Here is a 17,801-nt window from a genome sequence, read left to right as displayed (position 1 = left end):
CTTTTTATTTTGACATGAGTTCTTGCTAAATTGCTCAGGCTGGCCTCAACCTTGTAATCCTCCTGCCTCAGCCTCTTGAGTTGCTGGGATTACAGGCATGCATCACTTTATTTGGCTAGAGAAAATTTTTAAAGAAAGATCTCACAATTTCAGTAAATGAACACAATGTTTTAAAAATATTTTCTGTCTTTGGTTTGTGAATATACTTATATGGTTGCAATGTTGTAGTCTTCAAGATTCTTTAGGTATTTTTAATGATTCTTCAAGTATTTTTAATGATTCTTCAAGTATTGCCGGTAACTATATAATATTGGGTTATATATTGTGTTGTGATTTACTTTACCATTTCCAGTAAATCTTTTACTGATTTTTTTTAAAAAAAACATTTGATAATACTGTAATTACTATCTTTGCCTTGATACCTGTTCTCTTAATTACTTATGAATTTTTTATGATTTTCAAAAATGATCAGTTTATAGTCGAGAACATCCAGAGATGCTATTTTATAGTTTTGCATTATATGAGTTTCCTCACATCAAAATTGTCGATGCTTCTTTTGATTTAAATTTGTTGTTTTCTGCATTTTTAAAAATTGATTTTTTTTCATAATGAGTTCTTTTTTAAAACCATAACATACATTTCCCATGCTGACATCACATGATCCATATAACATAGGTGGGGGGTTTCCTATTGCTGGAGGTACCATGTTCTCCATCACTTCAGCCAGACAGTTCAACCTGGAGTTCTCTGCTCCTGCGCACCTCTACAGCCTGCCTCGCCTTTCCTTGCAGACATTCCATAATAGCAATGAGGTTAGCCTCACGGTTTTCCTTGATTCCTTTCATTTTCACAGTCAACTTTTCCCCTGCCAACTCGCTGAAGTTGTTCATCCCCTCCACAGTCTTCTGAAGGATATCTCATTGATTCTCCCTCTTGTCTGTCCATTGTTTCAGCACCTGGCCTTCTGAGAAATTTCTTCTTTCTCTTCTGCTGCCTCCATGGTTTTCTTCCTATGTCTTCTCCAGGAATAGGTCTTTCTTCTTTGGAGAACCTAAAGTTCCATGAGGCTACTGAGATAGGAGGTGGTGGCTTCAAGATCAGCTCAAATGTCTAGTAAGAGGCACAATTGTTGATTGGCTTCACTTGCATATCATGGTAACTGTAGATGCTGAGAGATTCTGAAAACAAGAGCAGACCAGTGACAGCACGGACAGTTTCTTGATTTTCTTCTTATACACCACTGCTGTCTTGGCCATTATAGGGGTTGTGCAGATGCTGAACAGTGGTGAAGGGTCTGGCTACATAAGCCAAGAGAGCAAGAGAGGAGATTCACTTATTTTTGTATTTAAATATGTATAAGATTGTATCTTAATGCTCTTTTAGTTTTACTTTCAAACCAAAAGTGAATATTAACAAATATTTTGTAACAGATTCTATTTCCTCTAGTATGAAATGTCTTTGGGATCTTAGATGTTTAGGGGACATTGATATAAGCTCTATTTTGTATTTTACACTTAAATTTTCTAAACTGGTTTTCCTTAGTATTTGTTCTATTTTTCTTAAAAACTAAATAAATATTTTGGTAGTCAAATATGTCGGTCTCCCCATTGTGATTTTGCAGTTGAATTTTTCCATCTTCAAGATGAAAATTTTAATTGACTATAGAGCAGGGAATAGACTCAAGTAAAAAAAAATCCAAATCTTCTCTCATGCAGTCAGGATCAGAATGGTTTATTAGGAAGTTTTCATGAATCAACTGCTGATTTTGAAAACAGAATAAAATATTATAGCTATTTAGGGCCGATTGAAGATTGAAATTTCTTTGTTGTTATTATCTGTTTTGTTTCTGGTTAGAAGCTATAGAAACTGATTAATTTACATAAACAAGAGATAAATTACAGGGAGGATTTCAAGGGCTCAATGAAGAGAAGGTGTAAGTCCAGGATCAGGAAATGCGTCAGAACATGGGCATTTTGGAGGTTTGAGCAATGCCAGCATTACTGAGACCCACCATGCCCAGTCTAGCCCACTGCTGCCACCAGAACATGGACTCTCGGGCTTCTTGGTAAACAGTAACACCTGGGGCTACACACTAAGACCAATTCTCCAGAATTGAGAGCGGAGTGCCAATAGGTAGGCAGCTGTGCATGTTGGACATCTCCATGTGATGTGTTTACAAAAGCACTTTTGCATATAGTCTTACCTATCTTCAGATTCCAGCTTATTGCTCATGAAGGGAATAACCAGATTCTCATTGATTGAAACACATTAGGGTTTCTTTCATTCCCAATTAGTTTAACAGAAGATTAAAAATGGCTCAAGAACATAGACGACTCATCTATTCTCAGTCTCTCACATCTACTTATTATTTCAAATAACTATTCAATGTTTGGTCAGATGAAGCTAGTATCAGGAGGAGTAAATGGTAGTTAGGGTCCCCCCCCCCAATTCTATTTATGTAGGATTTGGGAGACTGTTTTCTGCTCTTGATATATTTCTCTTGATGTCTAACCTTGGTTACTGTACTAGCTTCTGATTGCTGCTGTAAAAAGTGACCACAAATTTAGTGACTTAACACACAAATTTATCATTTCCTACTTTTGGAGGTTAGAAATCTGTATAGGTCTCTCTGAGCTAAAATTAAGGTGTCAGCAGAGTTGTCTTTTCCTGAAGTTTCCAAGGGGGGAAAATCACCTTCTAAAATCTAAAGGATGCCTACCTACATCTCTCAGGTCATGGTCTCCCCCCATTACCCAAGCTAGCTGTGGTTGGTCCAACCTTTCTCACATTTCACTCCAACAGTGACTTGTCTGCCCTCCTCTTGGCTTTTAAATCCTTCTGATTACATTGGGCCCATCCCATAATCCAGGATGATCTCCTTATTTTAAGGTCAACTATTCAGCAAACTTAATTCTATCTGCTACCTTAATCCCCACTTTCCACGTAACATCATGTATTCACAAGTTCCTGGGAGTCAGACATAGACCTCTTTTGAGTGTCATTGTTCTGCCCACCATGATTATTCATACAAGAGATTCACTCTTTGTTGGACAATTGAACTAATGTGTGGAAGCTGCTCTTTTTTGAATTTTCATGGAGGATGCCTCTTCTGTTTCCTCATGGCTAGGACTATGGATTCATGCTAAAACAATTGTTCCAGATTTAAAATTGTTCTTCAGTCATTATACATTTGAAGTCTTCAAATTCTATAGTGTAACTCAATTTACCTAAACTCATGCGACTCCTCAAAAATCTTAAGTCAGGCAAATATACAATTGCTAGAATTATTATAGTTGTTTGAACTGAATGATTATATAATAATATAATATCATAAAGTATATAATTGTCAAAGGGTTCCAAATTCTTACATTCTGTAAATATTAAAGAGTATTTTCTATCATAAAACTATATTTCTGGAAAACTATGCTAAAAGAGCAACAGTTACTATTTCACACTTTGTACCAGTAATATTTAGAGCTGAACAAATTTATATAATTGAGACATATAATAAAAATTCAAATGTGAGTGACAAAATATTTTCTCAATTATGTTTTCTTTATGATCAAGGCATCTGGCATTCACAATTAAAATAAGTGATTATGGGAATGTGAAAAATATTCTGAAATCTCAGGCCATTATATCAGGATTTATTACATTATAAATCTGGCTTTTAAATGGTCCTATTTGCTATAACCTCATATTAAAGAGACCTCTAAGAATGATTACTTTAGTTTCAAGGTGAAAAAACACAATCCAAACAAAGAAACAAAACCAAAATTATAGTTTATAATTAAGGATCCCTATTTATTTCAAGGCTCAATCAAGCTAACCTAAGTAAAATCCACATATGGCCTTATTTGTTCAACTAATCATTTAAACACTGTTTATTTTGCATTCTCAATGGGCCAGATACTGTTGGACAACTGGTATCCAACTACTTCTAAAAAATAAATATTAAAGATAATGAACATGATCACTATATATGGGAACTCCACATTTCAAAATGCTTTTAGTAAAATTAATTCAGCAATTTATAACTTCTGGATTGCCCATTTTACTCATGAAATCCTGAACTTTGATTGTAACACCTATCCTACATTATTGCTTACACATTATTCAGAGCTGACCCCAAATACAGGGGCATATGAAAACCAACGAGTTATTTACTGTTATTCTCTCTCAAGTTCCTGGAAGTTGACTGGCTTCAGTTAGGTAGTCATCTCTTGGATTCTTTTATTTGATGGCATCATTAGGAGACTTACTCATGTCTTGTACTTAGTGCTGGTTACCAGACAGGACCTCAGCTAAGTCTGGCCTAAACACCTGCATCTAGCCCTCAGGCAGCTCAAATTTCCTTATGACATGGAGGTTAGGTTCCAAGAACAGGCATACCAAGAGATCCAGGTGGAAGATAATCACCATTTCAGAACTGGCCTTCAAAGTCAGAGTGTCACTTCCACTGTCCCCTGTTGGTTGATGCAGTCACCATGGAATGTTTAGCATTAACAGACAAAAGAAAGTCCACCTCTTTGCACAGGAGTAAGGAGAATATAGACATATAGTCAAATATAGTCTTTGAAAAATATAGTGGCTTCACCTATATAATATTGTAGCCATTATACTTGTGAATACCTATACCATGTGCTGAAGGTGAGTTTTACAGAGATGGATCTCGTGCCCAATTATTAGAATAAGAGGGGATGGAAATGATGAAGGCAATACTAGAAAGTGATTTAGGAATATGTGAATGATAAAAAGGAATGGAAAACTTGCATCCAAGCAATATTTTGTTGGAAAAATAAGCAGAATGTAATTGCTACTGGATGTGAAGCACAAATTTGACAGAAAATTTAAAATGATTCTAAGGCATTAATTTTGGGATTCCAGAAAAGACCTGCAACAACAGAAATAGATGCAAAAAAACTGCATGGGAGCATAAAGGGATTAAACACATGTTTGGCAGTATTTGAGTTTTCAAATAAGATGCCTTATGACATCTGGACATATCTGGACCATATCTGGACCTTGGATGAGACAATGGGAGTATGTATTTTTAGATTATTAGAGACCTAACTCAAAATCTGTATTTGAGGAAACAATATAGAAAAAGATGAGCCCAAACTCTTAAATTAAAGATCTCGTTTTTTAAATGGGTACATTAAAAAAAAATGTGTTTCATTGGAAACTGTTCATAGTCTGTAGCATTCCCTTACTGGTGACTCAAAACCTGTTCATTGTCTTTGAGCTATTTTTGAAACTCTTTCTACATTGTGAGTAACCGGTATGTAAATACTGTCCTGTGATTTCAATTGACTCTTTCTTGTAAAAAGAAACCAGTTCTGTCTCTATTTGCAGTTCACCTCCAAATTCCATTATATAAACTTGTGCTATTTTAACTTTCCCTTTAGACTTAGATCATCCGCTTTGTGCGCTCATGTCATTTGAGTAAGAGTCTTTACCACACAGTCATGTTGAAATCTGTACGTTTTATTCTGGTATTTGTTAAGACGTAAGAGATCTTCTTCAGAATTCTCTGTAGGTATCAAGGCTATCACAACAGGGGAGGGAGAGGAGGCTCAACTCTGAATACAACATGGAGAAGTGAGGATTTATAGTTGAAAAAGCAATTTTGCCGGGGGAGGGTGGAAAATTACCAATAAGAGACACCAAGAACAAGGGGGAATTCTTGCTAAACTGACCTAACAGGATTCTTATTGAAGGTAGGCCAAGGTCATCTGAATGACCTAGGGGGATGAAAAATTTGATCAGATATTGAGATTTTAGAGTGATCAGATATTGAAGAGGGGGGAAAAATCTCTCTAGACTGGTTTAGCAGGAGGTGGACTTACGGACAAGTCTCAAGGGTATAACCTGGTCAAGAAGATAGCATTTACCAATTAACTGTAATTATACTTTTTTTTCGGAAAATTATCTTCACAGATGGTAGAAGAATGATCTGAGTGGCAAGTGAAGAACTTAAAGTTGTGGGGTAATGATGAACAGATGTGGCCTGGAGTGAGACAAAGGGAAGATAATAATGAAAATGTAACCCTGCTTCTTAACAAATTATGATAATTAACCTTCTGTTTGTTATTAGTAAAGTTGGAAGGTAATACAAATTGAATAAACCCAGTATGAAAATGTGCAATCCAAAATACTCTAAAATCTTTAGGGTGGGGGAGTGCTGACATGATAATCAAAGTTTCAAATATCAGAAGACCTCAGAATTTTCATTTTTAGATTATGGATGCACAACCAGTAAACTCAACACAGACATCCCAAAATTCGAGTATCTCTGAAATCTGAAATACTTCTGGTCCCAAGCATTTTGAATTAGGGTTATACAACATGTAATAATACTGTCTATCTTACATGGTCATATGTAGCTAACCAAGATTGTGTGGGATTTCCCAAATCAGCATATGCTCCGTTAATAGGAAGTTATGTCTGAGAAGATTTTCAAGACATGCTGCTCCAAAACATGGTACATTGTCATTTGTGAAAACCATAGAAGTAGGTTGGTCTCCGATTTCCTCTCTTCCCGTATCCTTTGAAGTGTATCATCCAACCTGGCCAACCTTCCCTCATTCTGAGGGGTCCAGCCTACACCTAGAAGAAAGACATTCCCTTTTCTGAACAAATCAAGATGCCACAAAGAATCTGAACCAACACCTTGCTAAGCCCATCATTCCCTACCCCTCAATTTTATTACCATTAGATCATACCCTTTTGTCCTTCAGTCTTACTTCTGGCATGAGTGTCCATAAAAATAGTTTGTTTTTTCCCCTCCTGAGTCTTCATTTGGTGAAGACTTCTTGTGGTGTATACATTTATTAAGTACATTTTGTGTGTGTCAATCTCTTGTTTATAGGGATTTTGGCCATGATCTTACTGATGGGGGAAAAATGTATAACTTCTTCTCCCTTACAATCACATTTTAGGAGTCATAAAAAAGCTGTGGAATAGGAACACAGAAGACTGCTAGCTGCCAACTAATATCCATTTTCCCTTCTATTGTAGACTTTTTTTTAATTGGGTGAATTATTACCCATTCATCATCTTCATCTCCCAGCTTCTTTGATCCCTAGTGTGGCTACAGGATTGAGTTATAAACAGAGATATGAATAGAAGTGTGGGATATGATTTTAGGAGTTTCCTTAAAATCCTAATTTTGAACTAGATACTGAACTGCTTTATAATTTAGGTACTTATATCAAAAGTGATCTATATTTACATAAATTATGCATTTTGATTTTTTTCCAATGCAAGACTAATTGTAAACTTCAAAGCTTTATTGATTTGTAGTTCCTCTGATACTTAATTTATACCATTTTATCTATTATATTTCACACTTCTATCTACTAGTCAGGGAAGATCATTACTTAATTTTTGCCATCAAGTTTTTGATTTCTTACCTATTCTGGATGTTAATCTATATTAGAGAGGTAGTTTGCAAATATTTTCCCCTTTATGTATGTTGTCTCTTTGTTATTTCCTTTACTATACAGAAATTTCTCAGTTTGATATCATCTTATTTGTCTAGTTTTCCTTTTGTTGCCTGTGGTATTATATTCTTGCCCAAAAGAATCCTTGCCCTATGACCAATGTCATAGAGCATTTTCACTGTTTTCTTCTAAAATTTTATTTTTTCAGGTTTAAATTTAAGTCTTAGATGAATTTTGAGTTGATTTTTGTATATGGTAAGAGGAGTCCAGTCACATTGTTACCCATGTGAATATCCAGTTCTCCCACCACCATTATAAATTGTGAATGTTCTTGCCCACAAGAACATTTTTGTGGAAAACTTTATTTAGCTCTAAGTATATGAGCATATTTTTGAGTTTTCTACTTTGTTGCATTGGTTCATTTCTTTTTGTGTGTCACCAACATGCAACAAGTATATGCAAAAATGTTCAATGTAATGAATCAGGAAAATACAAATCAAAACCACAATTAGATATCACCTCACCCTATTTAGAATGACTACAATAAAAAAGACAAAAGATACTGGAGGATGTGGAGAAAGGAGAAATCCTATATACATTGTTGATAGCAATGTAATTGGTACAGTCATCATGGAAAACAGTACAAGGGTTCCTCAAAACAACAACAACAAAAAAAAACCAAACTACCTTATGATCCAACTATTCTACTTCCAGGTATATAAATGAAGTCCTCATATCAGAGAGATACCTGCACTCTCATGTTTATTGTAGCACTATTCACAGTAGCTAAGATATGAAATCAACTGAGGTGTCCATCAATGGATGAATGGATAAAGAAAACATGGCACACACATGATGGAATTCTATTCAGTCATTAATAAAAACATGCTGTCAGTTTTAACAACATGGATGTACCTGGAGACAGATTAACGTCAAGTGAAATAAGCCAGGCATGGCAATACAAATACTACATCATTTTCACTCACGTGAGTGATTTAAAAGTTGAACATATAGAAGTAGAGAGCAGAATAGAGATTGCTACAGTGTGGGGAGGGTTGGGAGGAGGAGGAGATGGAGAGAGAGGGGCTAAAGGGTTAAGTCACAGCCAGATTGGAGGAATAGATTCTGGTGTTATAACACAGAGCGGGGTTCTAGTTAATGATGTTGTATCCTTTCAACATAGCTTAAAGAGGATTTTGAAATATTCTTAGCACACATAACTGATTTGTTTGAGATGATGAAAAAAATCTGAATACCTGAGTTGATCCATACACTGAGTACAAATATGCCAAAACATCACTGTGTATCCCATAAAGATATACAATTATTCCCTCAGTAAAGAATAGATTTATTTCCAAGTCACAATCCACTCCAAAATCTTGAAATTGGCTCTAAAATCTTCAGAGATAATACGGCAAAACTGAACAAAAATTGACTTTGAACTCTGTTGGAATACATTTCTTTAGAAGACCATAATTTTCAATTTACTTGGCTTCAATTCATCAGTATAATCATGGGCAATCAAAATCATTTAGTCAAATGTCCATTAGGGGCCTGGAAATGCCCATAGATTTTTCATAAAGATGCAGATAATTATACAGTAATGAACTCACTCATATTAGAGATATAGTTTAAAACCTTAAGGAAACAAGGCTTGGATATTTATTTGATAGCTTCTTCACTCCAATTCTCTGCCAAAACTAAAGTGAAATCCAATAAATGATCATATCAAAACCTTTTGGTTTATTCTATTCCCTTAGTCATCTTTTTACCCTTACCAAAACAAAGTTCTCCCTCTCAAGGTCGGCCAATTTTGTAAAACCATGTAGGATATATTCTTATTTCCTTCCAAAGCTTTTATTCCCTAATGGTTTGTTATTGCTTGTGTATTCAAGTTAAGTACACAGCTCCTCAGACCATGTTTCCACATCAAGGCTAACATGAAAATAATACCATAGAGGTTTATGTTTTGTTCTAATTAACACAGATATGATTATATTGATTGTTTCCAATGCTTGTGTATAATGTATCAATTCACTGAGACTAAACTTAATGGAGTATATTTTTCTTCACAGTCTTCCTTCCCAAAATGGAAATGTAAAACCTGAGTCAGAAACTCATCCTGAAAATGCCTCCAAAAATTCGATTTTAATACCCATTAGTATGTAAACTCATTCAAACTTCAGAATGATATTAAAGGAAAGGAATATGGGACTCATTTATAATGATTCCCTTGCTTTGGGACATCATTAACTTAGGAAACTACGCCATTAGTGTGACTAAATTTCTCCTTACAATAACCAACGTTGAGAGAGAATTATGGGCTGGATAAAAGGTACTAGTTCTAAGTGCAGAAAACACAAGTGGTGGTGTAATATATTCGTCATTAGATTGTTGAACCAGGAAAGGGGCTAAAATAGAATTCATTCGAGGCTTTTCTGGTATATATTCTTCACATAAACACACACATACTTCAGATCAGAGCTCTCCTGTCCTTCTGCTCCTGTGAGTGGTTCTCTTGACCATACAGTATTCTGCAGCTTCCTCTCTCACCACTTGATGCACCTTGCCTACCACGTCACCCTAAGAGACACCGCTGCCCTGTTCAACGTGCTGATAATCCAAACATTATGTAGGACTTCTAGTTGTCCTCTTGGCCTTGTGGGCTGAATTGAACAAATGTATAACAAACCTTAAAGCAGCACTTCTACCCAGCTTTCTTGCAAGGAGGAAGATCTAAACAAATGGAAGATACCAGAATATGCACCTAAGACATGCCACATTGGCCTAAGAATAGCTTTGAGCTGAAAGCAATTAGCTCTCTGCCCTCCTTTTTCACTGTCTAAAAGCGAGACATGAGATTATTATCTCTAGTCCCAGTCAAGCATGCAGATCAGGTGAGAAGCATAAGTGACCCAGATGAGACCAGCAGAACTGTCCGGTTGAGCCTGGTCAGCCCAAAGAACCATGAAACATAATCCATTATTGTTTTAAGCCCCTGGTTATGGTGTGTGTGGGGGTGTTGCCATGGGGTCAATACTTTGCTGATCTAAAAGATCAAAGGTGACTTGGATGAACAAACTCAAAAGAAAATGCAATTTGGATAAATACAGCTGCACAGACAGGGTCACAAAGGAATGGCCTGGATGTATATAGTTGGGACACCATTTAGGCATGGAGATTTTAGGAACTTAGTTCCAGGAATGAGTTAGGCTGAGTAGAGATAGGTGTAAACATAAAAGAGGGATTTAAGCAGAGAGGTGGTAATAAAGACTCAAGTTATTTAGACTAGTATGTAAAATGAGGATATAAGAACATTGTTCAACTGATTATTGAGTCACAGGCTGTTAATTCTCCTAGGTCAGGATTACATTTGGTTCCAGACTTGGGAAGCAGAAGAGGAGCAGCCACAATATCCATTTCTATAAAACAACTCTATTATTTTAGATAATGTTTAATATTATTTGACAAAAATAAATAAATAAGTAATTAGATAGTGTCCTCTGGCATCTTATCTTCATGTATTGGTTTATCCAGTTCCTTGGGATCAGACCCAAGACAAGGCCCCTCCTCTCTAGGACCTTGCAGTTGGGGTGCAGGGACAGGGTGGTGCAGGATGTAATTAAAGGATAACTGAATAACTCCTATAGAATGGGGCTGAGAGGACTTGTGCCTCTGGGACTCAGTGAGGGAGAAGGAGAGAGCAGCAGTACCTGAGAGGGCCATGTGATGAGAAAGCCTCCGATTAGGGGCAGACCTTGATTACTCCAGCACAATAAGATAGAGGCTTTTGGTTGAAAGCCAGGGTTAGGTTGGAGAAGAGGAAGGCCCATGTGTTAAAGGAAGGCTTGGTTGCCAGCCTGTGGTACTTCTGGGAGGTAGTGAATGATTTAAGAGGTGAGCCTAGTGAGAGGAAGGTAAGGGCACTGAGGGTGTGCTCTTGAAGGGGGTATTGGGACTGTTGCCCTTCCTCCCTCTCACTTGGCCTCCTGGCTGCCACGAGGTGAGCAGTTTTCCATTGCCACCACAATGTACTGCCTTATCACAGGCCCCAAAGCAACAGAGTCAACTAACCATGGACTGAAACCATGAGCCAAAATAAACCTTTCTTCCTTTGAAGTTGTTTATATCAGGGATTTTGTTACAGTGACAGAAAGCTAACTAGCACACTATGTAGCTGGTAAAAAAGCCCTGTGGGTCACTCAATCATCATGGCTTTTGGGCTCACTCCATTGCTACCTCAAATGGGCCTCTGACATTCTAGAATATAGTTGTCATTATGGCTCCACGAAAGTTTTAGATCCTTCCATGACACATCTCAGTACTGCATATTTGGGTTTAGCAACATGCCATATGTGGGTGAGTTGATCCAATGTTCAAGGCCATAATTTAATCAATTCAGTTATAATTCTATTGTCATGTATATCTAAAAAGAACAATTTTTAAAAAATCATTTAACAACAAAAAAAAAAAAAGACCACCAAGCTCATGATTTGACTAAGGGGTAGGATTTCATTTTCACTGGCCTCTCAATGCAGGCACTTTCTATAAATTGCGCTTTGAAAAGCCTTGACAACTTTTACTGTAGCATATTCAGAGAGAACGTATCTCTGGTACAAATAATTTCATCTTGCTTCCTCTGTCAATGATGGACTTTTCACCTATTTTGCCCTACCTCCAAAGGAAGTTGCTAAGGTAGGATTTTGAACTAAGCCAGGGCATGCTAATATTCTGAAGGATGCTCCTCCCACAGGTTATAAAGAGGGGTGAGATACTCCCCCATGAATGAGACACAACCATATAGCATGCTAACATCAAATTGCTTTGGACATACAAACAATAAGAATTGACAAAGATGGGGGGGAGGTACACTCATACACTGCTGGTGGGACTGCAAATTGGTGCAGTCAATATGGAAAGCAGTATGGAGATTTTCTTGGAAAATTGGGAATGGAATCACCATTTGACCCAGCTATCCCTCTCCTCAGTCTATACCCAAAGGACTTAAAGACAGCATACTACAGGGACACAGCCACATCAATGTTTATAGCAGCACAATTCACAATAGCTAAACCGTGGAGCCAACCTAGATATCCTTCAATAGATGAATCAATAAAAAAATATGGTATATATACACACAATGGAATATTACTCAGCAATAAAAGAGAATAAAATCATGGCTTTGGCAGGTAAATGGATGGAGTTGGAGAAGATAATGCTAAATGAAGTTAGCCAATTCCAAAAAACCAAATGCTGAATGCTTTCTTTGATATAAGGAGGCTGACTCATAGTGGGATGGGAGTGGGAGCATGGGAGGAATAGATGAACTCCACCAAGGGGGGTTGGAGGGGAAGGGAGGGGCATGGGGTTATTAACGATGGTGGGATGTGATGATCATTATTATCCAAAGTACAAGTATGAAGACACGAATTGATGTGAATACTGTGTATACAACCAGAGATATGAAAAATTGTGCTGTATATGTGTAATAAGAATTATAATGTATTCCATTGTCATAAATAAAAATGATTAAAAATTTAAAAAAACCCAAATTGCTGTGGACATACTGTTGAAGTATCGAATATATTTGATTTTTCAAGGCTAGTATTTCAAGCTCAGAAATGACTATCCAAACACAAAACAGATGGTTGTGGAATTTGAAGCAGGTTACTTAGTGGGGTGGTGGGGGTGGGATGGAGCAGGGGCTAGTTTCTCGCCCTGCTGCTTCTGTAGCACCTGTGATGAACGAAGGTAGCAGTACTAAAGGGCTTCAGAGGCTTGGATGTAATGGAGTGGGTGGACAGGGATGTTTGGCTATCATCTTAATTGGGACCTATCTGAGCTACAGTGGTTATCTAGGACTCAGAGGGTCTGTCTCAGTTTGTCTTTTGCTATCTGAGATTGAAGAAGCAGCATGCTTCCTCTGATTAAATGAATTAAGGCAAATGTGGACTGAATTGCTTATTGGTCATTGCTAGAGCAAAAAAAATACATTTTGTAAATTTCACAACATAGGACATTTTTTATTCATAATATAATTATTGGTATTATCTTTGATATGAGGAAGGTTTCACACTTATCTTTTGAATTAAACCAACTCTCCATGATTTATCTGTGATTTGATAATTATTTAAAGCTTGTGTAATATTATGATATAATGAAGAAATATATATTTAGTGGTTGGCCCCATTTTTTAAATTTGTTCTAATTAGTTATGACAGAATGCATTTTGAGTCATTATACACAAATGGGGTACAACTTTTCATTTCTCTGGTTGTACAAGATATAAAGTCATATCATTTGTGCAATCCTACATGTACCCAGGGTAATGTTGTCCATCTTATCCCACCATCTTTCTTACTCCCATACCCCCTCCCCTCCCCTCAACCCAATCCAAGTTTCCCTCATTCTTCCCACCCCACCCCCAGCTATGGAAATCAGTATCAACATATCAGAGCATACATGGCCTTTGGTTTTTCACTTAGCATGATATTCTCCAACTCCATCCATTTACCTGAAAATGACATAATTTTATTCTCTTTTAATGCTGAGTAATATTCAATTGTGTATATATACTTCAGTTTCTTTATCCATTCATCTATTGAAAGGCATCTAGGTTGGTTCCACAGTTTATAGCAGCTCAATTCACAATCCCTAAAGATTGATGTGGCTGCCATCACTACAGTTTGCCGATTTTAAGTCCCTTGGATATAGACTGAGGAATGGGATAGCTGGGTCAAATGGTGGTTCCATTCCAAGTTTATAAGGAATCTCCATATTGCTTTCTGGAGTAGTTGCACAAATTTCTAGTCCCATCTGCAATTTATGAGTGTACCATTTCCCCCATATCCTCAGGTTGGCCCTATTCTTAATTAGGCCTCCTAAAACCCTCTTAATTTCCTAAGTGATAAGTGCCATAAAGGTTTGAAAGGGATACCTTTTGTTATTCATCAGAGTCCCTTTCAACCACACCAGGGTTTATAGTAACAAGTTAACTCTTAAAAAGTCCTTATAAATAGGGACCTGTTGCCAGGAAAAGCAACCCTGTGGTCAGAGTTGGAATTTTTCAGTTTTCGCCTCCAACCCCAGGACAAGAAAAGGACCCTGACCTAATCACTAATGGCTGACAATTTAATCGTGTCCATATAGTGAAGCCACCATAAAAATCTGTTACCACACTCTTCACTAGATTTCTTGAATTTCCCTATCAAAAAGAAATTTTGTAAGCTTTGATCAGAATCTCCTCTAATTAGTTAATGATTTAGCCATCTACTCAACAATATACATATATTTCAAACCATCATGGTGCACATATAAATGTATATGATTGTTATAATTTTTAAAAAAGGTTCAAAGAACTTCTGGGCTGGTGAACACATGGAGGTACTGGGTGGGTGGCTCATTAAGAAAGGAAATGAAAGCTTCCTGCACCTCCCTCATACCTTCCCTGTGCATATTTTCATCTGGCTCTTCCTGCATTGTGTCTTTTTATAATAAACTGGAAATTTAGTAAGTAAATTATCTTGAGTTCTGTGAGCCATTCTGGCAAATAAATGGAGCCTGAGGAGAGAGTGGTGAGAACCTCTGATTTATTCATAAGAGCAGAGGTGACAACCTGGACTAGTGATTGGCAGCTAAAATTGGGGAAAGGTAGTCTGGTGTTGCTGAGTGCTTGATTCTTGGGTCTGTGCTAACTCCAGCTAGTTAGTGTCAGAATTGAGCTAAACAGTGGGACACCCAGATGGTGTCTGCAGGAGAATTGGAGAATTGCTTGGTGCGGAAAACCCACACATTTGGTGTTTGAAGTAAGGAGTGCATAGAAAAAAAATAAATCAGTACATTTTTCTTTTAAGCTAGTTATATTGAGTCTGAAAATAGGGGAAAAAAAACCTAATTTGGGATTTAAGACCTATTAAAGAGACAATGGAAAGAATTATTTTGGACTCAAACATTCTGATTCCTGCTCATGAATCATTAGATTTTCAAGTGTTGCAACTTAAGCTCTTCTTGAGGAGGTATCCAGAAATAGGTTCTTTCTGGTTTCCTTGTTTTGTTCTTTTCTTCAATCATAGATATGCGTGGAAGCAGATCATGCACCACAAACGTTCCTCTCTTAATGAAAATCTTCAGTGTTGTGGTCCAGGTGCTCAAATGTTTTAAGGAGCATGAGAGGTTTGCAAAGGCTTCTGCTAAACCCCTCACAGTGAATTTTCCTGGGAGTTATTCTTTCTCCTGCAGTTTCCGTTTGCTTTATCAGCTGTGCATTACTCTCCTGGATCCATTACCATCTTATGATACCATTATTGTCCATGAAGACTGTTGACTAAAAGGATATGTGGGATATGACTGCAAACTCCTTTAAAGGGTACTAAAATTTACTGGTATACCATATGAGATTTTCATAGGACTTACTGGCATAATTTTTTTTTCCTGAAGAGTAAACTATAAACTTGGCCCTAATTAAAACAACAAAAAGGTTAATAAAGTGTGGATTTTTAGCATCTTAAAGTTTGTAGACATTAGTAGATTCCCTCCACCAAGGAGGGAGGACTAAAACATTTCCAACGAGTGCAGGAAGACTACATATAAAACTTAATGGGAGGTATGTGCAAAGTTGCTGATAGAATCTGGCCCTAATCAAGTAAGTTTTTGTGCATCTGTGCAAGGACAGCCTCAATACTATGAGCATTCATGTTGCAAGAGTTGGTTGCTGAAGAAGAAAATTCAGAATATCCTTAGAATGATGTAACAAGGAGGGGCAAGTATTTGAACATAGGTGATGAAGATGGTAAAATGGGGGGGCATTTTATTTTCATAGTTGATGGAAAATTAAAGTAACACCCTTCACTGCAATTTAATTAGTTAAGCCCAGTTAATAGGCAATAATTAGGAGCTAATACAGAGGTAATAAGATAATTGCCCTAGTTTTTTCTGCTTCAAAGGAATTCTTAAGTGAGAGCTTTCAGATCTCTCTAAAATAAAAGAGCAGTAGGATAATGTAAGAATACAAGATGGTGATGTGTTCTTCACCCTGGCTGAAATAAGGCCCAAGGGATTGTAGAGAGAATCGAGTCGTGGTAATGAGACAACCAAGTTTAATCATAGTGAAGTAATTTGCTGGCTCTAGCATCTCAAACTAATATATTACTTAGTATTTTTGAGACCCATTTCCTTCTCTTTGATACCATTAATACCACCTAGCTGGGAGTATTTTATGAGCGTTATGTGGGATGATTTAAAATTAAGCGCAGAAGTTGTGGCAACAAACAGGTACAAATATTAAGAAATGACACAATATGATTTTCTGAAAATATGGTACCTTGGTTAGGTAAGCATGATTTCTCCACAATAAGATAAACTCAGTCTTCATAAGTTTGACACATTAACTACTAATCCATCAAAATAATCAGCATTTCAATCACTTTTTTTTAATAAAAAAATATTCCCTTAACACTTCCCTTGCTCTTGTAACTACCAATTTGTTTTTTGATATTACTGATGATTTCCCCTTTTAGAATTTCAGATAAATGGAATCATATTACTGTGTATCCCTTTGTATTTGGTTTCTCTTACTGGGCCATGTTTTATGTGATTCACTCATGATGTGTATCAATTGTTGCCTTTTTTTGCCAAGAAGTATGTCCTTTTATGAATACACAGCCCTTTTCCCCCAATTAAATGTTGAGGGGCATTTTAGTTACATTATTTTTTTTTTTTGTAAACATGTTTTTCTTTCTCTTGGGCAAAGATCAAGGAGTAAACGACTGTGATATTTTGCAAAAAATAAATGGCTCGTTTCTTCTGGTGTTCATACAATTTTGCACTCCTGATCAAGAGTCTACTCTGCTTATTTAACCAGTTCATGACACTGGTCAGCTTTTTCTTTTTCTTATTCTAGCCATTCTATTGGGTATGGAGTAATATCTCATTAGAGTTTTGATTTTATTTCCCTGTTGACTAATGATACTGAATATTTTTTCATATGCTTATTAGATATTTACATAGTCACGTAATATCTTTTGTGAAGTAGCCATTCAAATACTTTGTGCAAGACTCAAATCATATAACCCTGAGGCTGTGGCTGGGCTTGAGAAAGTTTGAGGCTTGATTTGCTTTATACGTGTCCTTTGTATTCTTCCAGGATGGTGGTGAATTTCTATAAGGAGTGGCAAAGAACTGACCTAAGTTTAATGTCTGTCAATCAAGTAGGGGCTTATCAAATTCTATAGCTACTGATAGTGATGCCTAAGTAATTTAGATCATGATGGTATCTGGGGAAGATTAGATACAGATTCTTTTATAATGATACATTTGAATTCCAAAATCCATGTAAAATATACAGTTAGCCATTCATAT

At 36.6% G+C, this 17,801-nt stretch overlaps 1 pseudogene; it reads right to left on the bottom strand.

Annotated features, from left to right (window-relative positions):
- Positions 1–719: 719 nt before the first annotated feature.
- Positions 720–1,256, bottom strand: LOC124088754 (stathmin-2-like; annotated as a pseudogene).
- Positions 1,257–17,801: the final 16,545 nt, after the last annotated feature.

This window comes from Marmota monax, unplaced genomic scaffold, assembly GCF_021218885.2.
Source record: "Marmota monax isolate L192 unplaced genomic scaffold, Marmota_monax_Labrador192_F-V1.1 WCK01_AAM20220418_F8-fsc00232, whole genome shotgun sequence".
Classification (NCBI taxonomy): Eukaryota; Metazoa; Chordata; class Mammalia; order Rodentia; family Sciuridae; genus Marmota; species Marmota monax.
This window is presented reverse-complemented; position numbering and strand designations above follow the sequence as displayed.